General features: G+C 37.5%; 1 long non-coding RNA gene across 1 annotated transcript; it reads left to right on the forward strand.

The window, feature by feature from the left end:
• The first annotated feature begins 352 nt into the window (after positions 1 to 352).
• On the forward strand, positions 353 to 27,429 carry LOC137097073 (uncharacterized). Its single transcript, XR_010909955.1, has 4 exons — positions 353 to 412; positions 22,080 to 22,180; positions 24,576 to 24,647; positions 26,761 to 27,429. It is a non-coding gene; the product is annotated as an uncharacterized lncRNA (long non-coding RNA).
• Positions 27,430 to 27,668: the final 239 nt, after the last annotated feature.

Genomic DNA, 27,668 nt, shown 5'->3' on the forward strand with positions numbered 1-27,668 from the left:
CAGGGGTAGAAAAAGTTAGGTTTTTCTTTTGCAGCCAAGAATGATAGCCCACGATGGACTCCAAATCCGTCAAAATGAGTGGCCAAAGCAGATTTCTCTTACTACATTGAAAAATGTGTCCTTTAAACTTGATTTAAAATGCTTTCAGAAGCCAAAAGATAGGGAAATCATTTTCATTTAATACAATTTTGACATGACTTCAAGTTTGGATTGGGACAAAATTAGAACGATGTTTTTATTTGTGTCTAAGGAGTCTCAAACATAGCTTACAAAATGTGTGATAATGTCCCAAAATGAATCAGATGTTCTTCACTGTGTGCCCTTGCAATTTTCATTTCAGAACTGCCATTATCTTTAGGGATGGATGGCCCACTTGTCAAGATGTTACATCATGGCAGGATTTGAGAGCAAGGTATTATTTATATGTGTTCAGGTATTCTTATGTAAGTACACAAGTCATCAGTAAAGACTCTTTGTGTTCTAATAGATATACATAATAGAATGACAACACACAGACTGGGAAATTCTTTTCCTGAGTGGATTGGTTGACTTAGAAGTATTCAGGGATGCTGTAAACACCATATTGTTCCAAAATGGGTTTATCATCATCATTTATATCTGTAATGTCATTCCTCTCTTTTTTAGCTGACTTTGCCAGTATTTGTGAACAATATTCTAGTATTGTTTGTTTGATGTATGTTTTAACCATAGTCTGTCATTCACCTTGATAATTCTACTAGTAGGACAGAAAGAAGGGGATGTGAATATTTACATTTAATGACCAACAATTTTAGTTGGCCACTGGAACCATTTGGTGTCACATATAGCTTCTATGAGCAATGTTTTTACATTAGAATCTGTACTTCTCAGCATATGTGTTTACAATTTCTTACAAGAAAATTATTTGGGGTAACCTTTGGGTGATATTTTGACAAATGATATGCAGAGTAACAAGAAAGAAAATATATCTGTTCATCTTAATACATGCATGTTTAATCCAGCTGCAGAAAATACAGAAAAAATATTTTATTTTATAGGTAGAGGTGGAAGGTGAGGGATTTTTAAATTGTTTTATTTTCTAAACTGAAATTATATTCCCAATCCAATTGTATACATTCTTTCTGTTAAAACTTTTTATTTTTTAACAGCCATATTGCAGAAATTGCATTTTTAATCCAGATGAAATACAAATCATTGGCATGATTGCTTTGCCTCCCTCTCCCCTCCCAAAATCTATCCATATATGAATACATAAAACACATATATGTCAAAACAGTGGCCACAATAATTGTTGCCCATTACACTATTCTCCCCACCTTCAATTCAAATGACCTTCTGTCCTTTGGATTGAAGACATTCATATACAACCTTGCCCCTTTCCAGGGAAAGATTCACCCTTTAGCATAAGAATCATCATCTAAAAATTACAAGCAAAGATTCTAATACCAAATTATGAAGCCTATTCTAGAATGCTTTTTCCTTCTTCCCACAAAATTCAAAGATAGTTTCTATTTCTTAACCAAGTTCTTCTCTATTTCCTCCCTATTATCATAGCTGAAAACTTTCACTATCAATTTCTCTTTTAATGTTATTTTTCTCCATCACTAGCCCCTGTCCCTTTGCTTCCTCCTCCTCCCTTCTCTAATATTACATCCTCCTTTCTTCTTGTATCTAGTTCAAATCTGTTTCTTTTGCAAAACTCCCTGGCCTTCATCACTGAGTTTGGTACATATTGTCTTTCTACAAAGTGTAAAGGTATATTCAATACACTTTATCCAAATCCTCCAGGTTCCACCTCCCCTCCTCTTGTGGAACTTGCCAGAGTGCTAACCCACCCTTCCTTCCTTCCTTCCTTCCTTCCTTCCTTCCTTCCTTCCTTCCTTCCTTCCTTTCTTCCTTTAAACCACCAAATCCCAAGCTAGCTTTCCTTCTCTTGCTTCCACTGGTGTAAATAAATCTATCGGATGTTCTCCTTTCTTCTGTTTCTCCAAAATGTTATTCTATAAATTCTTTCAAACGTAACCATTGTTATCAAATGGCATACATGTGATGTTCAATATATTTATTTATTATTATTTATTACGGTTGCTTATACCCCGCCCTCCTCACCCGGGGGGACTCAGGGCGGCTTACACAACAAGGCACAATTCGATGCCTGTATTACAAAAACACAACATCAAAAACATAACATCAATAACAACAATAATTATAACACTGATAACAATTAACGTAAACAATCAATATTATCGGCAGGAGTAGCCATAAACCCGTAAAAAACAATTAAAACAATAAAAGCAATACAAACCTCATTGCTGGTCAGAGTTTAACCGACTCATAGTTAGGTTCTACTTTCCACACATTGTTGGTCCTATCATTCTGGTTCCGTGTCTAATTGTCAGGGTGCCCAAAGGCCTGGTCCCAGAGCCATGTCTTTACCTTCCTCCTGAAGGCAAGGAGGGAAGTTGAAGCCCTGATTTCCCCCGGGAGTGAGTTCCAAAGATGGGGAGCCACCACTGAGAAGGCCCTGCTCCTCGTCCCCACCAGCCTCACTTGTGATAGCGGTGGGGTCGTGAGCAGGGCCTCCCCAGATGATCTCAAATTCTGAGATGGGACGTAGAGGGAGATACGTTCGGACAGATTCGCTGGACCAGAACCGTAAAGGGTTTTGTAGGTCAAAACCATCACCTTGAATTGTGCTCGGAACTGAATCGGCAGCCAGTGGAGCTGACATAACAGGGGGGTGGTGTGTTCCCTGTATGTCGCTCCAGTAAGCAGTCTAGCTGCCGCTCGTTGGACCAGTTGGAATTTCTGAACAGTCTTCAAGGGCAACCCCACGTAGAGTGCATTGCAGTAGTCTATACGGGATGTGACAAGAGCGTGGACCACTGTGGCCAGATCAGACTTCCCGAGGTACGGGCGCAACTGGTGCACAAGTTTTAGTTGCGCAAAAGCTCTCCCGGCCACCGCTGAGACCTGGGGTTCCAGGCTCAGCGATGAGTCCAGGATCACTCCCAAGCTGCGAACCTGAGATGCATAGGAGGAAAAAAGGAAAAAAACCTATTTTTATTTCACTACTGCATCTATATAATAGAAGAAACCTTTGAAATGTGTGTATATATATTTATCGACAGCATTCGATTTATATATTATAAGGAATACAGCAAATATACCTTTGATGCTGATGGAGACAGATGCTTGAGAGGGCCAAAGTGTGTATTGATCTGGCTAGATGCTTTATCCCATTAACTGTTAAGAATAAGTGCACTCTAAAAGCAGTGTAATTGCTCCAAAGGAACAGGTACCCTTTAATCAGTGTCCTTAAGTGCTTCATAATGTAGACCCAGAAATAGCTTGTCTACATATCGGAGAACTAAAGAAATGCTACATCATGAGAATTGATGGTATAATTTTCCTTGTCATCTACATGCATTTATACAAGTGAATCCTAGAGAGAATGCAAGTAATATTACAATAATAAACTAATGAAAAAGACAGATTACTCTGGTCATGGGCATCAATAAAGAGTAGCAATGTTGAAAAGTCAGCAAAACATTCTGCATTTTATTCTTAGTGCTGAAAATGGCTGGATGAGGGCAAATAAATTGAAAGTGAATTCAGAGAAAAGATGAACTATGGATTGAAAGTTCACAAGTATGGGGATAGGGCAAGTGCCCTGCCTTGGTTGGAATTCTATCACATCTGAAGAAACAGATATTTAGATTGGAATACTCCTTGATTCTCCCTGTTGTTGGATCCCCATTTGGTCTACATGTCTTGAAGTGCCTGGGACCAGCTTTGGCTGCCCCGATGAATAACATTATCTCCTGGACAAGGATAATCTAATCTCAGTAATTCATATAAACCAGTGGAGTTCCTTCAGAACAATTATTCTAATAGTTTCCTGCTTTGACTAGTGTAGGGCAATTGTTAAAGATGACATGAAAGCTCCAGCTAGTACAACATACAGCAACTAGATCACTGACAGAAATACTTTACAGATGCTACATGATAGAAGTTCAAAAGCAGTGCTTCCCATCCTCTGGTTACCAGGTGTCTTGAACTTCAGCTCACAAAATCCCTGCTCATTTGCCAGGGCATCAGATGGTTCTGGAAGCTGTAGTCTGAATTTGAGAATCACTTTTTTGAAGGAACTCTATTAGCTTATATTATGGCTCCAGTCTGAATTCAGGGTGCTGGTGATGACATATGAAACCCTATATGGCTTAAAGCCTTTGTACTGGGAAGACCATCCTCTAGGTCCAACAGATGTTCAATAGTTGTCCAGAAGGAATGCCTGAAATGTCAACAGTGAACAGGGAAATAAATTATCAGGAATATTAAAGCATGTAAAATGATCAGTTAAACAATTACTTTCAATGCATTATACATCCTAGTTGTTGCCAATTCTTTTCAATGCATTATACATCCTATTGTGCCATCCTAATTGTTTCATGTCTTCTACTTGGAAGCTCAACTGGCTCTAGCTTTTTTTCTGCCAATTTGAATCCTTACATTTTGTCAAAGCTTTAGAAGCCTAAGGATCACGCCATGACTAGGATGCAGAGTTTTGTCTAGTGTAAAATGTGTAGATTCTTTCAAATGACAATGACATAGGAATGGAACAATGGATGACGAATCTGGATCATGTTTTTTTTAGTGAAGAGATGCTATTGAATGGTTATTATAGTAATTGTATACTAACTGTGTATTAGATTGGTTATTAACTGTTTTATATTGGTGTATTAAATTTTGCTGTGTCTTGTGTCCTGTGAACTGCTGTGAGTCGCCTCTGGGCTGAGAACAGCGGTATAGAAGTAAAGTAAATAATAATAATAATAATAATAATAATAATGATTTTAAATTGTTTTTTAAAATTTCTTAAATTATGTTTGACTGTTTTTTAATTGTTAGCATGCTATTGACTCAGATTTTAAACTTAGTTGTCTTTAGTTTGTCCAAAAATATTGAAATGAAATAAATAAATACAAGCAATATCTCTGTGGTATTATGAGTGTGATTCATGGATTATGCTGAAGTCTCTTAATTTTTAATGGACTGCCATATATCATACAACTAATGGACCACCAGGTATCATACACATACTTGAAAAAGATAATACTGTCAACCTGGGAAACCATTTATTACCATCAAATGATTACTGTATTAACTATGCTCAGATGGAGCTTTTGAAGTGCACCAATGAATAGGAAATTAAGCTACCAGGGATACTGAGGCATGTGAAACAACCAATCACACAATCCTCTTCAATACAGTAAAGTGGAATATTAATGTTAAATAAGACATGTCACTGCATGAACCATTGCAATGAAGACCTAATATTCTAGTGATTTTTGCAGTGATTGATTTTCATTTAAAACAGGTGGTAGTGGTAGTAAGGGGCTGAAATTAAAAAAGCTAAACCTCTTTGGTCCACAGATAGGTTTTTAGCACCTCACTCTAGGTTTATGAGAGGGAACCTTTCCCTCAGAGCAAGAGACAAAGCTTGCTCTGGGCCTCAGTCCCCCCTCCCCTAAATATGGTGGCAGTCTGCAGTCCTTTTCTGAGGGAAAGAAGATACCTCCATTCCCTAATGACCTGCTGCTTTGTATCCCTCCTTCCCTCCTACTATGTATCTTTTCCTATTTCTCTACTTTAATTATTTCTATTTATTTATTTACAGTACTCCATAGTATTCATCTGGTAAATACTAGGATAATAATAATCCTCAAAGTCACTCATATCATTATTATCAACCAAGGTTTTGCATACACTTACTCCAAAATAAGTTCTATAGACTTAATATTACTTATTTTTGTGGAAACATACACTATTTTGCTCTCCAGAAAATTGAAGACACTTATAATTGAAAGTCAACAAAAATATATTTGAAACAGAACTATGGTATTTTAAAACACACTCGCTCATGATGGTAATAGGAAGACTGCTAACAAGAACTGTTTCCACAGAGAGCAAAAGATGAAGCTAATCTCCCCACCCCACCCCAAAAAACCAAAGAGTTCTACAGTTGGTATAGAGCCGAAGGTATCAACCCGCATTGGTCAAGATATGTAATGAAATACCTCTCTGTCAGATCTTATAGTGAAAAAAAATCCTTTAAGCATCCTAGATAATAAGTGTTACAAGTTCAACTTCCCCCATTCCTCTCTGGAAATATATCAGTTAGACATATCTAGACTTCAGTTCACATATCTATGCACATCCCAGCCTGATTCAACTTCATAGAAGACATCTGGTGGGTACATGACCAAGCCATCTGAAGTTATAGAGTCATTAATTTCATTTGCCCTGGACTGCTCAGTTTTCAGAATAATTCCTTTGACTATAACAAGCTTATTTGTTTTGTTTTCTTATAGGTATTGAACAACAGAAATTTAACCAAACGTCATTTAGGATGTGATTAGGGTCTTGTCTCTTCCTCCTTTTGTGAGTTATTTTTAGCATCAAGAAAAAAATTGGAAGCTAAGATGTTCGCTGATCATGTTATTGTAGAATCAACAGATTACTTCTGAATCACTTTCTGCTTGTTTCTTTAATAATTATACTGAATTGGAAACAGGTTAAATTGACACTCTTCCCTAGAATCTTCACTAGCCACGGCAACTTTAAAGGAATCTCTGAAAATGACTTTAATCTTTCTCCATTTGTTCTACCTCTCATTGTTAGAAATGTAGACAGATTGGATTGTTACAATGATTATAGGAAGTCTGTCACAGACTCATCACAATAGAGCATGGATCCATTTTAAATCTATTTTCTGCCTCCTATAGAATTCTGGGCTTTGTAGTTTGTGCGGCCCAGGTCCTGCCTGGCTGAGCAGTTTAAAGACCACTTCCAAAACTACAAGCTCCAGAATTCTACAGGAGGCAGAAACTTGATTTAAAGTGGATTTATGTTCTAGTGTGATGATGTTGTGTGAGAGAGAGGCTGAATGTAGATGTTGCACTATATTTCTCATACATTTTAAAAAAGAACAAAAGTGGAGATCATATTTACTTGGATCAAAATGTCCAACAGCCTAAATAAAAAGAAAAGCATGTTCTCCCTCACTTTGCACCCATGAAAATGTGACTTTAGTTCAATCTCTGTTTAAGTTGATAGGCTGATTTGTTGAGAGCAAGCAGATGCACAATATTTCATAGTCTGGAAGAGATGCACATAATGAAGAAGCAAATTTAGTTTAAATATTTTAGTGCCATGTTAACAAGTATCCCCAGCTTGTCTCATGACATAAATGCCCTTGAGATGTCCATAATCAGCCAAGTGATGAAGATGTTGCCAGTCAACTCTAAGAGGCTAATTGGTAAGGATATATTTCACAGGACAATGAAACAGATTGAATTACTAGTAGTTGATATATATTATGTTTGTCTTTTTTCAAGGGCTAGCAGGAATACACACAAATTATTTATGGTGCCATATGGCATCTCATCAAAGGATGGTCTAATTATGTTTAATGAAGCTTATTTTTTTAAAAAAAAGAAGATAAAGATTTGTCATTGGGAAGGGGTCTAGAATTTTAAGAAGTTTTTATCATACGCAGTACACCTTTGTTCTTCTGTAGATTACTTCTTGTGAATTGTTGACAATATTTTGAATTCTTGGCAAACCATTAATAACAAGGGACTTATTAATCTAGTCTGCAGTTGAGAACATGTGAAACAGCAGATTTTGAAGGATTAAATATAATATAATATGGATTTTTTCATGTCAGGAGTGACTTGAGAAACTGCAAGTTGCTTCTGATGTGAGAGAATTGGCTTCCTGCAAGGATGTTGCCTAGGGGACATCTGGATGTTTTGATGTTTTACCATATGGATTAAAGATGACCTATGGTGTGTGTGTACCTTGGGCCTTTAGTTTTGACTGGGGTTTGGTATCAAGTCCCCTTTGGCTACCAAAACCCATGGATGCTCAAGTTCTTTGCACATAGTAGCATAATAAAATTTTGTCCCTTGCATAAAATATCAAAATCAAGGTTTGCTATTTGGATTTTTTTAAAAAACATTTTCAAGCTGGAAATCAGCTGGCTACCATGAATTTTACAGTATTTTCATAGACAGAGAATACTTAGAGGTGGTTTTCCCTGTTCCTTCCTCTGAAATATAGCCTAGTGTAGAATACATGTATACAAACCAGATATGGTACATGTGCCAGGTGTTACTTGGCTAGCTAGGATGTTCTTTTGATATCCAGGCTCATTTCAGAACCATTGAATTAAAAATACAATGCTATGCCATCTACTCAGCTGTACTGAATTTGATCAACAAATGGAACATCTAAACTAAAGAATGATTGCAGTTTGACACCACTTTAACTGCCATAGTTCAATGCTATGGGGTCATGGGAGTTGTAGTTTTACAAAGTATTTAGCCTTGTCTTAGTGCTGGGACTTCATAAAACCACAACTCCCAAGACTCTATAATATTGAGTCATGGAAGTTAATGTGATATCAAAATCATTCTACAATGTAAATGCACCTAAAGTCTTATGCATGCAGTCTAAAAATGACAGCCTAACTATTTAAGACCCCCGAGTTCCCCACTGGATCTGGTTTTCATGGTATAATATCCTTCATTGTCTTGACTAGAAATGAATATTCCCCTTTGTACTCTGATCATTGTTCATTGAACCTGATAGGTGAACATACCAAGTTGGAGAGAAGGGGCCATGAAGCCTGCAGGATATAACCACTGGGGCAGGACAACCAAGGGGTATTTAAACATGATTCCATCTTCCTCATTTGGCCACATACCTGCCTACTAGAGTGGTTCACAAGCAAATGTTTTTGTTTTCCATCAGGTTGGAGTTCTGAGTGAACCTGAAATAGAGCTGCTGAAGTAAGTGGTCACAACTAGATGCAGTGACAAGAAAAAAGGAAAAATTGTCATTTCTGAGGTGGGAATACCTTGAGGCTAGCAAGTGTGGGGGAATTGCCATGGAAACTCACTAAAATGTTTGGACTGTATGATCATGTTCCAGAAACATTCTCTCCTGGCCTTTTCCCTGCATCTATGGCAGGCCATCCTCAGAGGCTGTGAGGTCTGTTATTACGTATTGTTGAACTGTGTGGTGTTTGGGTCAAAAAGAGTTATGCAGACAGCTGGGCTGCAACATTGCCTCTTTGGACACCAGTTGCAAACATTATTATCAGTACAAGCTTTGGGGGAAATTAGCAAAAATTTGACCTGTCTTTTAACTGCTGCTTGTTTGCATTACTTTTAGAGATCTATGCAGGCTGTAGTTATGTGCCTTCAATTCCACTCTGACTTAATAGCAACTGAATTATTGGGGTGGATAGGGTGGACAAGGTTTTGCTGTAACAAAATGAGCAGAGATTCAAATACTTGTATCAAGAATTCCTTGTCCACCACTCAAACTACTGTACCAGACTACAGTAGGTATTACTATTTTACTATTTCGGATTATTGTGATTTGTGAATGTTACCTATGATTTAAGAGCATTAATCATGAGAGTGGAGAAAGTCATCATAATCCTCATCAGTTAATTTGAATGAGTATAGTCACAGTCACAGTGCATTCCATATATAGTGTCTTTATTTGGGTGTGAGAACAATGCCCATTGCTTATAAAAACTGCTTGCTTTATTTCACTTACACCACCTTAGGCTTAATTCCAACAGATAGTCTCAGCTGGAATAGATGCATTGAATCAACTGCTATAAATTAAACCACATATATGTAAATCTCATGGTTTTCGTTGGGTTTATTCTACTTGAAACAACAAACTAGATTTAAGATATAGACCACAATGCAGCTTGTGCATTTGGAGAAAAATGAGTAAAATGATATAAGCAGCCAAGTCAATGTAAAGTTTATCAGCTCACTGATTTTCTAAAGGGTTGAAAATAGGGCCAGATAATTGTCTAAAGAAATGTTTGTTTCATTTTTAATAACTTCCAAAAATGTCTAAACTGCAGAAAGTCAATTTGCTCTAATGAAGCTATGTCACATGGACAAGTTAACTCATCGTTTGTTTGTTTTAGTCTCTTAAATTCAACTACCCTCCCACCAAAAAGACAAGCACATGTCTCTTCTGAAGCCTGAAATTACTGAAATACAGAAGCCAGTAACCAGTGGTCTCAAGCAATAACACTTCCATCACACATGGCAGCCTTTAAATTTGTTCACTGAATGTGAACTTGAGATGGAAAATTCTGCCAACTACCCACCAATTTTACAAAAAGTCTACTTCAGATACACTGAAGTTCTTCACTAATATATCAGATACATTAGGTTCCATGCCAATAGCCCAGTCTAAGCACTTTCCATTTTATAGAGAATTTTGTAAGGCAACCATTAAACAAAACAAATAAAAAAGAAATGCATATGAAAATTGCAATAATTTCAACATGAAGCATGATATTCATACTTTGCCTTAGTAAGAGATGTTTCCAAAAGATAGTATGATAGCTAGGTTTAAGGTAAGAAATATTATATAAATGTAAAGGAAAGCCAAGTTCCATGTGGGCAGAAATAAAGTAAAATAAATAACTCAGTTTCATGCAATACTCAGCTAAAATATTTGAGTACTGCCGGTGGAAAAATATATGTTAAAAAATTCATGGATTTCCCTGCAATGCACTGTTTCTTGGAGTAAATGACTAAGACATAATTCCTCCATGAACAGTGAAGTCTAGCAGATTTGATTTATGGCTGGGCATTAGAATAAATCCTAGAGACTCAAAAGATTTACATCAATATATGAAGTATGATTCCGTAGTTAGAATAATATAAGGAAGATTTAAATAGCTAAAATGTTAATTGCTAAAGACGTAGAGTATGCAAAGATTATGATGAGTATGGTTGTTGAATTAGTGAGACCTTCCCTTCCCTTCTATTCTTATTTGACTCTATCTTTTGGCATGTATGATTTACACGGCAAACAAATAACCATTTTTTAAACTTCTAAACACTATTTCTAGGACTATCGGCCAAAATAACCGTGTGCTGAAACCAGGTAAATGATTAGAGAAGAAAACAGAAAGACTTATCTGTAGCCAGAAAGAAAAAACCTGATTAGATGAATGATAAAATTCATCGAGCAATTAAGGATAGGTAAGAAAAATAGGATTAGAATCCTGACTGCAATTGTACAATGACTTCTGTGTAGGAACAAAAATAATTATTGCCCTCATCAATGCAAAGAAACAGAGAAATATAACAAAAAGGTAATCAGAAAGAGCTATTCCACAGGATCGTCTAACAATCACAGATTCTTACAAAGCAGATCCTATAATTTTATAAAGTAAAGTAGAAGCTACTCTCAAAATATTTAAAAGAAATAACTCACCAGAAAGAAGAAATGGCATAACAGCACTGTTTCTGTATAGTTATATTGAGCTATACAAGGACATTCAAATTGTAATAAAAATCTAATAATACATATAGGAAAGAAAACAATGATCTGTAGACTAGAAACACTCAATAGAAAGTGTATTTAAGAAAGGAGATACCAAAGATTCTTGGAACCTTTGAATCATTGCTGTATGACCATTGGATCATAAGCTGCCATTAATCCCATCTTAGGAGCAAAGTGAGGTATACATTAAATCAGTGGTTCCCAACCTGTGGTCCTTGGACCACCAGTGGTCCACAAGAACTAAAATATGATCCTTGACCTCACCTTTACTGCACTGTTGCAACAAGAGCAACTGGTTTCGCAAAACCCTCCTATGGTGCCAAGGCAATGGGGATGTTGGGAGAGGCTGACTATTCATGAAAGGAGTGACAACAAGCCTCCTGACTCCTGCTTCTCCTCCTCCCTCCCCCAGCACAGAGCTGTTCCATTTGATGCCTGAAAGTAAGGGCACCTTAGTGTCTTCATTTTTAGGACTGTTCCTGGGCTTATTTGGGGTGCTGATTCAGAAAATTGCATTGGATTATTAGCTCTAGATCAGGGGTCCTCAAACTTTTTGAACAGGGGGCCAGTTCACTGTCCCTCATACTGTTGGAGGGCCAGACTATAGTTTACACGGGAATATTGTTAAAAATTTAATTTATATATTGTGAAACATTTATTTCTATTTACAAATAAATGAAATTTTGACTTCAAGCATGTTGTAGCATGGGTGACAGGCTAACTATAACAGCAGGGAACCCATGAATATGTTTACTGATCAGCATATTGGCCGAATTGCCATGACCTCTTATCATCATAGTTTGTGACTTACTAGAAACCAGAACAGAACTACAATATTTAGTTGCAAGTCACACTTATTGTTTCAAATGATTATTCTTATGAGACCACAAAAGTGCAGAGGATATTCCATTTGACTCTTCTATGGATGCAGGATGATAATACCATGCTTTCTGAAAGCCACTATCAAATGCGTGTAAAAAAATACATTATGGAATGACATTTATGTTTATTTTACTGCTAAATGTTATTACACAGAAATCATTCCCTTCATACTAGTTTAATCACAAGTCTATCCACAGCTCAGGAGACATTTCTTCAATAGCTAAAGGTCATGTAATTATGGTCAGAATAACTGTACAATTTTAAAATGAATGCTTTTCACTAAATGATGACTTTTTAGAGAAAAAGAAAATGATTTTCTTTTCTGTAGTTCAGTATACAGATTCACTGGAACAAGATATGGAGACAGCCATTCATGTGGCAGGTTTTCACAAGGGATTAGACACATCTGTAGTAAAGAAGTTTGCCAATATCTATTAGTGGTGATATCTAAATGGAAGTAACAGTGTTCCAGCATTCCCGTGAATCTCAGTGCTGAGGAGTAATAGCTGGAAATGACCATTGTTTAAATAAGCATGAAATATGGGGGACCATTATGAAAAATAAGATCCTGAGGTACTTTGGTTTGATTCAGCGAAAACTGTTCAAGTTCAAAATATTTTACCCGCATATTTTCAAATGTGAAAGTTTATTAGAAATGTGAATAGTTTTGCTTTATAGAAAAAGTTTACCATTTGGTAAATTGGTCTTTTTTCTAAACAATGTCACTAGTTTCTACATTTTTTCAAGTTCACTAAGCTCTTTCTCAGTCAGGAATCTATTGGCCTGGTCCAAGGTACCCAGAGAAAGTACACATTCAACAAAAACATGACGAAGAGGTATGCTTCTTGGAGAAGAAACAAAGGAACTACTTGGTGACTGCTCCTAAACCCTAGAGCCCTCTGTGCAATGTTTTTCTTCCACTAGGCACATATCTGTTAATCAATAGGTCTTTGGAATTTAAATACATTTGTTTCTGAAGGTGTTTTTACCTGGTTGGGTATAGCATGGAAATACATTAAAAATATGCAACAATTGTCACTTGAGCATGACCAGATGATGATGATGATGATGATGATGATGATGATTATGATGATGATGATTATTATTATTATTGGAAGCACAACAAGATTAGTACACAGCAAACAAGGTCACTCTGCTGGCTGTTGTATTGGATCACACATTGGACATTTTCCAAGTGTCTAGGACTGTGTGATGTATCAGCGAATAATGTGTGCAGATCCCAGTAGGGTGGCCTTTTGCAGATGACAGATGGTAATTTTGTCAGCACCAATTGTGTTTAAGTGCAAGCCAAGGTCTTTAGTCACTGCACCCAGTGTGCCGATCACCACTGGGACCACCTTGACAGGCTTGTGCCAGAGTCTTTGCAGTACAATCTTTAAATTCTCATATCATTTCAGCTTTTCCAGTTGTTTCTCTTCAATCCTACTGTTGCCTGGGATGATGATGATGATGATGATGATTATTATTATTATTACTATTATGAACTTGAGCACCTGCATGAAACCTTTGGAAGAGAATCAGCTTGTCATCCCAGTTTTTTACTCTCTTCTAGTCTAAGCTAAAGCTATAGTCTCAACAGAAACCAAACTGCATTTTCAGTATTGAATAATAAATACAACTTTCCAGATTCCTATTTGAAAGGTTTTAAAGAGCAATGATAAATAGAGATAAGGTAAACAAGATTGTCCATTGTATCAAAAACTTTAGTGATTGCAATTAAAGGCTGTAAGTATCTTTCATACCATGCAATTGCGGTACTTTGATGCAACTTCAGCTGTGATTACTGCATCCTTTGGGTCCTGGGATTTGTGATCTGATGAGGCACTCAGGCACTTTGTCAGAGAATTCTAAACATGCTGTGAATATACAACATTTACAATTCCATTGGCTGAAGTCTGATGCTTCCCGATGAATGTGAGTACTGGTATGAGATTCGAGGAGTAGACCTGTATTAAAGTGCTATAAATGAGTAATGTTAAATAAACCATGATGAATTCTATAAAGGATTACATTGCAAGCAATAATAGTCTTCAAACTACTGAGCTGAAGGCCCTCTGATGGCTTGTAAACAAATGATATCCTTATAATAAAGGACAAGGATACAGAAAAGGAGATTATATTTTGTCAGGGTTGTACTCATTTATTTCTCATTTTCAGTGTTTTACTACAACTCATATCCTAATACAGAAGAAAGGGGAATGCAAAAGAGGAGGACCAATAATCATATAATAAGTACTGACCTCTTCCCTAGAGCTAAGGAATAACATTCAGCTTCAGAACTTCCTACTCTTTCATGGAACGGCTGTAGTTTTATAGAGCTACATAAAGGGGCACTACTCAAACATATTGGCAATTTGGCCTCTTGTTCCTCTGTTTTTTCTAAACCTAGCTAAACATAAAAAACCAAGATTATGGCAACAAGAATGATTGACAACTGGGAAATAGAGGGAGAAAACGTGGAGGCAGTGACAGCCTAGGTGCAAAGATTACTGCAGACACAGGAGACTCTTACTTCTTGGGAGGAGAGCAATCTCCAATCTCCATAAAATAGTGAAGAGTAGAGATATCACACTGGCAACAAAGATCTGCATAGTTAAAGCAATGGTATTCCCTGTAGTCACCTACGGATGTGGGAGCTGGATGATAGGGAAGGCTGAGCGAAGGAAGACGGATGTTTTTGAACTGTGGTGCTGGAGGAAAGTTCTGAGAGTGCCTTGGACTGTGAGAAGATCCAACCAGTCCATACTTCAGGAAATAAAGCCTGACTGCTCATTGGAGGGAAGGATATTAGAGGCAAAGATGAAGTACTTTGGTCACATCATGAGGAGACAGCAAAGCCTAGAGAAGCCAATTATGCTGGGGAAAAAGGAAGGAAAAAGGAAGAGGGGCTGACCAAGGACAAGATGGATGAATGGGATCCTTGAAGTGACTGGATTGACCTTGAAGGAGCTGGGGGTGGTGATGGCCAACAGGGAGCTCTGGTGTGGGCTGGTCCATGAGGTCACAAAGAGTCTGAAACGACTGAATGAATGAACAAATACAACTCAAACATATTAGGTTGAGACACTTTTCAGAACTTCATTGGTGTTTCACCAGTCTTCTGATATCTTTGCAATCAAATAGAAACCCATAGCTGCTGGTGGAGGAAGATCTCAGATGTTGGATCTTCATATTAGAACAACTTCCAGAAGTGCCAGACAGTACGGCCAGTTATAAGGTATTGGGAGAGCAACAACACCTGAAGCCTTGCTGGTTTAGAACCACAAGACCACACTATCACTATATAAAACTCAATGGTGTATAACCTGGAGACTTGGGAACAGACTCTAAGTTCTTACTTCATGTACTGCTGGGAATGTTTTCTGGTAGTTATTTTGCCTGATGTAGGTTTTTCTGCAGCACTGCGCAAGAGACAGCTGGAGACAGTACTATCGATTGTTTAGATAGAGCAGATAACATAAGTATCTGGCTGACATAAATGTCTGAGGGATAGTCCTTTCAGCTGCTCTCCGTTCTTCTTATATATATATAACACCTGTACATCCAAAAACATCTTTCTCTGGGCCTAATCTCCTTGCTGAAGATTGTGGGAGACGTAGTCCAAAAAAGTAACTTTCAAGTTCTGAGAAAAACATTTTATGAAATTATGCCTTATTATAAATATTTTCTGTTTAAAAGAAAAAACCCAGGATGGTCCTATTGAATATCAAACTTGTGTGTGTGTGTCAGGAGCAACTTGAGAAACTGAAAGTTGCTTATGGTGTGAGAGAATTAGCTGTTTGCAAGGACGCTGACCAGGGGACCATCCTGTGGAAGGCTTTTCTTATATCCCCACATGAGAAGTTGGAGCTGACAGACAGAAGCTCACTCCACTCCCTAGATTCAAGCTGGCACAAAGGTTTAACCCATTGTGTCACCAGGGCTCCTCAATATAAAACTGAAGCTGTATGCTAAGGTGAAGTGAGAAAACTTTCAGATTTCATTCTTATTTGCATACATGATTGGAATACTAATAATTCAAACCACATGGTGTTGCAAATATCTTCTCTTTCATTCTTTTTCTTTCTTTCAGAGGTGTCAAATACTTGTGAATGATCTCAAGGATTTAAAATGGACATGTTTATCAACAGTATATATTTTTAAAAAAATCTGTATTCAAGGTTAATTAACTGAAAATTAATTTTCAATGTATTATGGAATAATTGGTAGGCTGGAACAAATTGATGGGCACCCATCAGCACACGCTGTCTGAAAAATAAATAAGTGGCAGTCTTTGTGAGGATAAAAAAATAACCTATAGACACAAGCAGCTTTCTGATTAAAATGTGGACAGCTAAAGAAAACAATTTTCCAGAAAGCCCAATGCTTTCCATTTCAATACTAAATTGATCATGAAATGCAGACAGTAGGCATGGAAAATCAGGGTCTTAAATTGTTTGGGGAGCTTAAAGAACTAGACAAGGATTTCTGCTATAAATATTCACATCTGAGCTTGTTGAATTACCATGCTTGTCGTTCATCATGTGAATAATTTGGATGCTTGAATACAGCTATTAAAGTAACTGCAATACTGGTTAGCCTTTATATGGTGGTTTTAAATGTTGATGGAATTTTGTAATAATATTTACAAGAGTTCTGATTCTCAAACTGTCAGTCAGTACTAGCATCACTATATGACAATACTGAGAGAGCCAGCACTGTTGAGGGGTTTGAATACTGGGCTGGGACTGTAGGAGATGAGGACTGCAATCAGTCATTGGGCAAATCACACATACTCATCCTAAGAGATATGTAATGGAAAACCTCATCTGAAAAAAATCATGCTAGAAAAAAAAACTTCTGAAAGGGACATCATAAAATGAAGTTGATTTGAAGGCACATACCTACAGGAAAAGGGCAGTGTGAGAGAAGAGTTGCTGGTGGGAGGGACTGAGACTGAGAACTGTATCCTGATCCAGAAACTGTGCACATGATAAAGCCTATTGGCCATGACAGATAGACCCAAGATCTCCCTCACAAAGAAAAGAATGTGAGGACAAAGTGTTCGAGTTCCTTACCAGATCCCAGATTCCAGGATCCACAGTTATTCCAGTGTTCTCCTGCTTCTGCGAGACTATGTGTCACTGAATATTATCATATTTTCCAAGGAATCCTGTCATTTGATGCCCAGAGTGCAATAGCTTCAGCTTAGTCATTTTGGCATCTAGTTACAGTTTAGGTAGGTATGTAAAAGTACAACTGTTGGTGAAATATGTGGTTATATGTCTCGACAGGATTCTAGTCACATTTACACATAGATATGGCAAAAAAGGGGGCATATAATGGGAAGACATAGAGAAGTAACAAATCACTCCCCTATAGCTTGGCATGCTGTGTGTTGTGTCCTGGCATGCCCAGCTGGTGAACTGAGGTGGAGTTTGGTGACTTAACATGGATTACTAATTTGAGGTAATTTTAAAGGCTGTAGGTAGACTATATTTAAGTTCCATATAGGTTGTAAGATCAAACTATTTTTGCAAACTCTTGCTGTTTCCAACATTAAAAACATTTCTAGACTGACTATTTAGGTCAGTCTAGAAGTGGACGAGCCCTAAATGCTGCATAGGTATGATCCAGTGTAATCTGGGCCAAGACCACCTTGTCACAGCTTTGCCTCCAGTTAACCTAAGACAAAAGCCTGGATTCCAGCTCATGTTTCAGGTTTTTCCCCAATTTAAGTGCCTTGAGGAGACTTAAGATGGTCTCCAACTTGAACTGGCCACAGTTATCCTGATTGCCATGACAGGTTCTTTGGACTCAGACAGCTCAAGGACATGGAGTGACAGTCCCCTGTGCCCCCCATCCCATGTCTTGGTGCCCCCCAGCTGAGACCTAGTGGTGTCAAACTGTGTTTGGCATGGCTGGGCAGTAGAGACTCCCTCCTTTCTCTGCAACAACTGAGGGATTTCCAATGAGCACTCCATGTGGGCCATGCTGTATTGAGCCCACATTTTGGGTCAGCATAGAAGGGCTCTAAATTTCTTCTTTGTGAGCAGTAAAGGTGTACAACATGATTATAGAAAATTAGCCCACAAGATTATAAACTAAATTATGGTTTCCCTATTTGGGTTTATATCTGGATTACAGTGATAGTAACTGAGTGTTCAATTACACTAAGGGTCTTCAAACTTTTTAAACAGAGTGTTGGTTCATGATCCCTCAGACTGTTGGGGGGGGGGGGGGCAATCCATCGTTGAAAAGAAACATGAACAAATTTCTATGCATACTGCACATATGTTATTTGTAGTGCAAAAAAGAAAAACCATGAAAGAACATTGCAATATTAAAAATGAAGAACAATTTCAACCAATTTCAGTATTTTGGGTAAATGGCCTTGGAAAGCCGCATCTAGCCTGCAGGTCTTAGTTTGGCGGGGGGAGGGGGGGCTGATTACACCATCTCCTGTTCTGACAGTATAAGTAAGGTAAATTAGGACACCTGGCAATTGGTTCCATTTTCTTGTTGTCCTTCTTGCATTATGGATAGTTTTAGGATGGTGTCCTCAATCGGATATGGCTGTGGATTGTCCACATCCAGGCCTGATTTTGAGCAATTGATCAGTGTATCCTTGCTAGTAGAATAGGTATGTTAGTGCAGTATTTAATAGGCATGTGAAATGTTCCACCAACATATATTAGTAAAACAATGTTACTTTTTAAAAGAACAATGTATTGTTCTATATTCAACATTTACACTTCAAAACTATGTGAGTAGTTGTTACTTTTTTTAAAAAAAGTAAAGCTGTATGCCCTCATAAGAATATAATTATTTATTAAATTTATTCTTCATGGAAGAAATTCAGTTTCTCCCAGGTGCAAGAAATCTTGGAAAACCCACGGTTGGCCCACTCGCAGCTGGCAGGCAAAGCCTTAGGCTTCACCCACCCCAGTCACATGATGATGTGGAGCTGTAGGCTATTTAAGGCTGCTCCGTACCTCTGCTGCCCTCTTTGCTTCAGTGTAATTTTAAATTAGGAATGATTTCATTTTAATCTTGAGTGATAGCAATCAATGTTTGCATAACTATAGGATTCTATAATGTAACCATTCTCTGAGGAGGGATTTCTTATGTTCACTTTTTCTGTTGGTTTTTTTCTGATTTTTCATGCCAACTTTGTGGCACTTTACACTATACAACTATTGTATAATGATTTTACTTTAACCATCATGATACCATCCTATGCCAAACACCACATAAGGATACATTTGATAATAACCTATGTATGATCACATCATATTCATTACTTTTGGGAAAGGGTTTTATTTCAAATGTGAATTATTAACTTGCGTGTCTGATGGTGAAGAAAGAAAAGAAAGAAAAGGGAGGTTGGAAAATGAGGAAATAAAAAATGTGACAATTTTTGCACGAACAAGAGTCTGCGAAAATAAATCAAAACTATTTTAAATGAATAAGGGAAATTTAAAATATAAAATCTGGGAGAAATGTTGCAGAAAGTATTATAGCTGTTATTGTCAGCCATCCCAGCTAGTGCATAAGCAGCAAAAGTTAGGATACAACACATATAACAAATAGTCATAGAAAGCTTTTATTTGCCAGAGAAGAAGATGGAAAGATTAACTTGTTGTTAGCTAATGTTTCAGTTCTGAACCTTTGTGAACCTTTGCACTGCTTGACAAAAGAATAATCTTGCCTTCTAAATACGTATTGAATCACTAGACTGAGAAAGGAAAACCCACCTTTAAGCCTCTATTCATATCTGAGTTTTTGCTAAAGGTGAGGGAAATGACACAGATGGCACTTCAAGTCTGAATATGTCAAGGTTGCCAGGTAACTGACTGGAGAAATATTCCAGAGAGAACAGTTCTAATGAAGGAAATTCAGCAGAAGTAATGTTGCTCTAGGCAGGTGTTGTTAAGAAAATCATTATAACCTTGTGCAACCTTTTGAATTTAATAATGTTAATGTATATGTACAGGTTGGACCTTCCTTGTACCAAATGTCAGCAACCAGAAGTGTTTTAGAGCTTGGATTTCTTTAGTTTTTTGAATGCATGTATTTAACTCTAAACAATCCATAAGAATGAGAGTGAAATGGTTGGGCCACACCACAGCCATGATCTTAGCTCTAAACCACATGATACTGAAGCAGCCCTCTAAGCAAACTTGATATGGCTGACTTAACTTCCAACTTGCAACACACATGGAAATTGTAAAATAATTAAGAGATGGAGAATAGCAAATTAATTAAGACTCATCAAAGCCGGATTACTTTTTAATTGTCTCCATATGTGGGTCATATGCATTCTGAAAAAAAAGTCTACACAAATTCTTCCACTGTAACTCCTCCCCCTCATCATATGCATCTTATTTTATTTTATTTTGCATCTCAAGCACCTATCATATTCATTGGAGAGACAACATGAAAATGTTGTATTGAACCTGCACAGAATTAATCCACTTCCTTATGAGCTGAGGCATCTCGTAATCATAGTACATTTCATAATGATTTCCCAAAAAAATATTTCCCTAGATGAGACTGATGGATATCCCATCCTTGTTATTCACTGAAATGCTTGTGTTATGTCCATAAATGCTATAAACATCCAATCTATATAAATAAAAATGTAATGTTTGTTTGTGGGATTAACATAACTCAAAAACCACTCAACAAATTAATACCAAATTTGGACACAATACACCTCTCAGGCCAATTAGTGACCATCACTCATTAAAACACTGAAAAGCACAGTGGAAGAGACTTAAAAAGCAAAAAAAAATTACAACACATGTGCATAACCACACACACACACAAACACACATATATACACATATAAACAAATATATACACACATATACACAAACAAAACACATATACAAAGACTGGGCCACAGCAACATGTGGCAGGGGACAGCTAGTGTACTATAAATGAACTAACCGGATGTTCAGTTGCTCCAACAGGAACAGAGAATGTTTCATAAATGCCTTATCTATCATGTGTTGTGAGTTGTTTGGCAATAAAATCTATAGAATCTGGAAATCTGTATTTGTAAAGTGAAAGACCAAGTGTACAGAGTCATTTACGGACCCACCACCAAGACCCTTCCTCTGGAAGACAATCAGACCTGACCATGAATGACCACCCATGATTGATGGTGACATTTGTACTTTGAATTCAGTTTGCAACTAAAGAAATAAGATGAAGACAAAGGGGTAAAGAGCAAGGAGGAGATACATTTTAAAAGCAGCTGAAAAAAGGGGAAGAGAAATGACTGAAAGGACCATCCTTCCCAAACCAGGACTGGAATACCAAGATTTTACATATTGTTCTTTTTGTGCAGCTTTTTGGACTGTTTGCAAAACAAGAATCTGAAAATCAAAGCAATCAGGACATTTATTTTGAATAAGCTGTAAAATGGTATTATTCTCTCTGTACATAGGCAAGATCTGTGCAAAGTTGATTTCATTTACAAAATTGATTTTTCAGGTTTCCGTTCCAATTACATACTTACAAACCTGTTCTTTCAGATATCTCCTTTCCCCAGGTTTCTAATGTGAACTCATTGAGCATTTATGTGACTCTCCGACAAGCACAGAAGCAAACCTTTACTATGTTAAACCTTTCCTTTTCACACTTAAAAATCTTTCCTCTTTCAAAGAATTCTGTTGCTATGCCTTAACTGTCAGGAATTGCCTCATTGATCTTTTTCCTTTTGTTTCATTGAAGCTGCATGAAACTTGTTGAAGCTAATAACAATGCTAGAGTCTGTCTCTTTTCAGATATTATTGCCTTCTCTTGTTTCCACTTGCTTGAGAAGTGTGCAAATCTCCCACCTTTCTGCTGTACCAGTGACAGGAGTTAATTTCATTCCCATTAAAAGGTATAATTGTTATAGCATCATGCATTGTGGGGCCTTGACATATAGCTTCCGATTCAGTGTAGCTAATTCTAGGTTTTTTTTTAAATGCTTGAGTCTTTAGACTATGCCAATTTTCTCTGTTGCTAAGAGGTAAATAGAAAAGGCACTAAAAAGGTGTTGAAAATGCATCTATTAATGGATGAATAGACAGAGACCCATGGACTATATGCAACCTGTTCAATTTTTGCAGATCCAAGCACCATCAAGATGAGATTAAATATCAAAGAAACCTGCTGATTAGAATTGGAAATATTTTTTGTCATTTAAATTTAGTATCAAGTTTCTAAATACATTAATTAATTATAAAATAAAGCTTTTAATTCCCCATTTGTGGGTTAATTTGTGTAATTAAAATAACTGTCAATACATTTAAGATTTAGTTAATTATTTATTTAATAATAAATAATTTAATTTAATTTAATAAATAATTTAATTTATTAAAATTATTTATTTAATAATAAATAATTTAATTTGTGTAATTAAAATAACTGTCAATACATTTAAGATTTAGTTATTTATGAATATAAATTTAGTAATAACCAAGTATTGTGGAAAGATTTTATGATATAGTAATGACTCAAGAAGGGTTTTCGGTGTTCTTATGGGCATAAATGTATTATTACTTTTATATAAATGTGTTTGTCCTACTAAGCAATGACATAACTTTTAAAAACCCAGATAATTTATGACATAATGACAGAATGGTATAATGTGCATGTCTCATTCAAAATGATCCACTTTAGCATCAGGCTGAGTAGCTCGTAGGTCTATCATAGCTTCTTAAAAATCAATAAATACATTGCAATCAGGTCAGAAATAATGAGATGAGACATGTGTCATGGGGTTAACTAGCTCGCTGTTCTATTTAATCTTTAATGTGACTTGTTCTCCAACAATTATAGCAGTCTCCAGTATACCACTGATGCAAGAAACACTGTCCCTGCCTTGAAATAAAGTAAGGCAAGATTCTGGAAATGATTGTTAAGGAAGTGGTCGGCAAACACTTAGAAACAAATGTGGTCATCGCTAATAGTCAACATGGATTTATCAAAAACAAGTAATGCCAGACTAATCTGACCTCTTTTTTTCGGTAGAGCTACAAGCTGGGTAGATGTGGGGAATGTTAAATGAATGAACCCAGAGGGTGCTCACCAATGCTTCTTTTTCATCCTGGAAAGAAGTGACGAGTGGAGTGTGCAGGGTTCCATCCCGGGCCCGGTCCTGTTCAACATCTTTATTAATGACTTAGATGAAGGATTAGAAGGCATGATCATCAAGTTTTCAGACGACATATAAATTGGGAGGGATAGCCAATACTCCAGAGGACAGGAGCAGGATTCAAAACGATCTTGACAGATTAGAGAGATGGGCCAAAACTAACAAAATGAAGTTCAATGGGGACAAATGCAAGATACTCCACTTAGGCAGATAAAACGAAATGCAAAGATACAGAATGGGGGACGCCTGGCTCGAGAGCAGTATGTGTGAAAAAGATCTTGGAGTTCTTGTGGACAGCAAGTTAAACATGAGCCAACAATGTGATGTGGTGGCAAAAAAAGCCAATGGGATTTTGGCCTGCATCAATAGAAGCATAGTGTCGAGATCTAGGGAAGTAATTCTACCCCTCTATTCCGCTTTGGTTAGACCACACCTGGAATATTGTGTCCAATTCTGGGCACCACAATTCAAGAGAGATATTGACAAGCTGGAATGTGTCCAGAGGAGGGCGACTAAAATCATCAAGGGTCTGGAGTACAAGCCCTATGAGGAGCGGCTCAGGGAACTGGGCATGTTTAGCCTGAAGAAGAGAAGGCTGAGAGGAGATATGATAGCCATGTATAAATATGTGAGAGGAAGCCACAGGGATGAGGGAGCAAGCTTGTTTTCTGCTTCCTCGGAGGCTAGGACGCGGAACAATGGCTTCAAACTACAAGAGAGGAGATTCCATCTGAACATTAGGAAGAACTTCCTAACTGTGAGAGCCGTTCAGCAGTGGAACTCTCTGTCCCGAAGCGTGGTGGAAGCTCCTTCTTTGGAAGCTTTTAAACAGAGGCTGGATAGCCATCTGTCAGGGGTGATTTGAATGTAATTTTCCTGCTTCTTGGCAGGGGGTTGGACTGGATGGCCCATGAGGTCTCTTCCTACTCTTTGATTATATGATTCTATGATTCTAAGGCACACTCAGCGCAGGAAGCCCTTCTTGACTCACTAATACCTTCAGCTTCACTACTCTTGCTTTCTAAAATACCATGTCCATTGATGTTCCACAGTGGCAAATTATTGGAAGTCACTGTCAACTTAATTTTTCAGTGAGAGCCCAATAATATTACCTATCTTTTTTGCTTTTCCCATGCAGCCCTCTCATTATGTTCAAACAAACTAACAGAGTTTGGGAATTACCCGTGGACCAACTGTTATTCCTTATGAGGTAGGCAGAGTGGGTTAGGTTTTCTTTTTTGTGAATGTTTGGAAGTGTAGCTGTGTTGGGATAGCCATACCAGTCATGATGCAATTTGAAAACCTGGAATGGGAAATCCCTACTGTTTGTGGAATTATTTTTAATTTTGCATAACATGCTAGAAAAAAGAGTAGGATATGAATGAAATACTAATAGCTGCAATACTTATAATGCTAATAATTGTAGCCGTCAGCCCCACAATGGCCAGTTAATGCCTACATTGTAAAAAACAATACTAAGACATTGGTGCATGGCAGCTGAAGAGATTTGCCTAAAAACTAATCAGCAATATCCATCTAATTGGTGTTAGTTGGCAAAAGAAAAACTCTGCTTCCAACCAGCATCAGAATAGATTTATAGCTGTATATCCTGCACTAGTCATGTTTATATCTTGCCCAGACCAGAAGCTTGTCCAGTCCAAACTCCTTATGTGGAAATAACAAAGTGCAGAGATCATGCTTTTTGACATAATCATCCACTGACTGATGTATTCCCTACATGGTAAATGTGGAACATTATATGACATTACTGGTGTGAAGAAATCATTATATACATGGTCATCATTTAGCAAATCAGTTGCCTACAAGGCAACAGAAAGAACAGTAAGTAACAGTGGGAAAAAAGCATAGATTCAAATATGACATTTCCTGTGCATTATGAATTAATCCCTTTTGTATGGAGAATTTGACTGAGTTCATGGAGAATAAATAGTGTTGCTGGCCACTTTTTGTCTTCTATAATAGGACAAAAACACCAACCACTGCCCAACAGCCCAGCAACATTGTAGGAATAATGCAGTTTGCTATTACTTTAATTGTGACTCAGTGTTATGGATTCCTGAGAGTTGTAGTTTGCTAAGACACTTATTTGGGTTCTTATAAAATTAAGGATCCAGACACAACTCCCATGATATATCTGCATACCAATCTGAAAACCTCATGTGAAAATTAGCAGGGTAAGATATATGCATTTGCCCAAAAGTCATCCATTTAGATAATTAGTACAGTAGATTTTAAGCAACAGATGGCCATGTCTCTAACAAGCAGATGAAAAACCTAATATGATCTGTAGGGACCAACACTGACAGTAAATAAAAAGTGATTTATAACCTACCCATGTTCTAGTCAATGTCTCTGTTTTTTTATTTAAAAACAACCTATTTGTATTTATAAATGACCTGATATGACCATTTATCATGCCAAAGACTCTCTGTCTAGGTGAGAAATAAAAGTGTCATATTTCCCATTTCAGTGATAGAATTCTTGATAGTCAAAACTTTGCAGTGCAATCATATGTGTTTACAGAACAAAGAACCTCATCCTAAAGGCCACTGGAATTACTACACATTGTGACAATTCTGGCAGTGCATGTCAGGGGGCGTGGGGAACCTGTCACTCCACACTCCACATCGCCCAAGTTATCCAAGTCACCATCCCATGGGGAGAAGCGTTAAGCACCTGGCTTCCCTATTGTTCCTAGTGGAACTTGGGAAGCCTCCCATGTTGCTGTGGTGGTAGCATGCTCCACTTTGCCTTCCCTTTAAGCATGGAGAATTCGAGGAGGCATGAGTGGAGGGTGAAAGAGAGAAACGTGCTAGGAGGAAGGCACGTCAAGCCAACCCTGACCGGGACCGCCTTCCACCTGGAAACCAATGCCTTCACTGTGGGAGAAGATGCGGGTCAAAAATAGGGCTCCACAGCCATCTACAAATCCACAAGGAAACCCATCATGGAAGACCTTCTTACTCGTCTAATGAGGGATCACCTAAGTAAGTAAGTAAGTAAGCATGGAGCCCTGCCGGACCCACCTATATGTCATATAATGGGAGCTGTCAGGCTCCATACTTAAAGGAAAGGTGAAGTGGAGCATTCTACCGACTCTACTCCCATGTGATAAGGCTGAAAATCTAGCTGAATACACAGATGCTCAGTGAAGCTTGAAAGTTCATTTTAAGAAATATTTATTTACTGTAACAGTCATGCCTGAATAATCAGTTACCGTCAGAGTTGTAATCATTTTGAAATGTTAATTCTTACTTTTCTATTTCTAAACTAAAATAGATATGTTTCCTTTTCTGTGATAGTAAGAAAATCTGAGTGCTACAAGGGCAAGATGGATGGATGGCATCCTTGAAGTGACTGGATTGACCTTGAAGGATCTGGGGGTGGTGGCAGGCGACAGGGAGCTCTGGCACGGACTGGTCCATGAGGTCACAAAGAGTCGGAAACAACTGAACAATGAACAACAAAAACAAGCTGCTAGCTAGTGTTACAAATAATGCTTTTCTCCCATTTATCTAATAGTTTCCTCAAAGGAATCAACACGGGAACAATACAAGGCAAGAGTCATCATTGGAAACTTGTTTTATTTTTCCTGTACCATTTAATGATGCCACACCTTATAACTATACAAGTAACTATAAAATTTACAGTTATGACACCAAAGAAGCAGTCATCTACAGACTACTCATGGGTGTGGGCAACTGAGGAGGTCACTCCAGAAAGCACAGGTCCTAAATTTTGTTCTTTTAGTCTCATCTGCAGCAAGCCTAAAGTAGCCAAAAGTAAAACCAGACATAATTTCTAGCATCTGTGTTGGTTATGTGGACCCAATATTTGTGGATTTGCAGGTAGCAGAGTGTAAAACTCCAGGCCATTCTAGAGGATGCAATATTTTCCCATAAAATAGGCAAATGTTTGAATATCAAGAATTATATATCCAAACTGGAAAATATAGCACTTTTCTTTCTCAGCTAGACAGAGACTTTAGCATTATAAATGGCCATATCAGGTCATTTATAAATAACAATTGGTTGTTTGTGAGGGTGAAGATTTTCTGAGTGTCTGGAAGGTGCTTGGTGGCAAAAATGTCCCTGGGAAAACATTTTGCCCAGAGGCTAGGGGCCTGTCCTGACAGACCCATTTCCCGCAGTCTGTCTCTGTTTTACTGGAGGCGTCCAGACAACACTTCTGGTAAAACTGAATTAATTAA

This window comes from Anolis sagrei, chromosome 5, assembly GCF_037176765.1.
Source record: "Anolis sagrei isolate rAnoSag1 chromosome 5, rAnoSag1.mat, whole genome shotgun sequence".
In the NCBI taxonomy this organism is placed as follows: Eukaryota; Metazoa; Chordata; class Lepidosauria; order Squamata; family Dactyloidae; genus Anolis; species Anolis sagrei.